This window comes from Balaenoptera acutorostrata, chromosome 16, assembly GCF_949987535.1.
Source record: "Balaenoptera acutorostrata chromosome 16, mBalAcu1.1, whole genome shotgun sequence".
NCBI classification, from domain to species: Eukaryota; Metazoa; Chordata; class Mammalia; order Artiodactyla; family Balaenopteridae; genus Balaenoptera; species Balaenoptera acutorostrata.
Window position 1 is genome coordinate 85806471 of NC_080079.1, and position 834 is coordinate 85807304.

General features: G+C 40.3%; 1 non-coding gene across 1 annotated transcript; it reads left to right on the forward strand.

The window, feature by feature from the left end:
- Positions 1-230: 230 nt before the first annotated feature.
- On the forward strand, positions 231-337 carry LOC114236363 (U6 spliceosomal RNA). Its single transcript, XR_003622344.2, has one exon. It is a non-coding gene; the product is annotated as a U6 spliceosomal RNA (small nuclear RNA).
- Positions 338-834: the final 497 nt, after the last annotated feature.

An 834-nucleotide genomic window follows, 5' to 3' on the forward strand; every position in this document is an offset into this window, starting at 1 on the left:
CCACTGATATAAAGTTCAAAAGTAGGCAAGCGAGTATATTCTGTTAGAAGTGAGGACAGAGGGGTTACAGTTACATCAGGGGGCCTCAGGAGCGCTGGTACTGTTGTCTTTCTTGAGATGGGTGCTGGTCATATAGGTGTGTTCATCTTATAACATTTGCAACTTGTGCATTTTTCTGTATCTATGTTGTGTTTTTTGTTTCAATTATTTTCTTAAAGATCTTATTTTGGGTGCTCGCTACCGCAGCACATATACTAAAATTGGAATGATACAGAGAAGATAAGCATGGCCCCTGCGCAAGGATGACATGCAAATTCATGAAGCGTTCCATATTTTTGATGGATACTAGCTATGAATGTTTCTTACAAATTGCATCTGTGTTAAAGCTAATTATTACAGTTCATAATAAGTTTAATTGTATAATGAAAATTATTTTAAAAATCCATAGGGCTTCCCTGGTGGCGCAGTGGTTGAGAATCTGCCTGCCAATGCAGGGGACACAGGTTTGAGCCCTGGTCTGGGAAGATCCCACATGCCACGGAGCAACTGGGACCATGAGCCACAATTACTGAGCCTGCGTGTCTGGAGCCTGTGCTCCGCAACAAGAGAGGCCGCGATAGTGAGAGGCCCGTGCACCGCGATGAAGAGTGGCCCCCACTTGCCGCAACTAGAGAAAGCCCTCACACAGAAACGAAGACCCAACACAGTCATAAATAAATAAATAAATAAATAAAATTTTAAAAAAATCCATAGAAAGCACTAAAATGTTAAAATATATTTTCAAAACTGCAATAAGTGTTTAATGCACAAAGCAAAATCTAAGACTAAATTTTT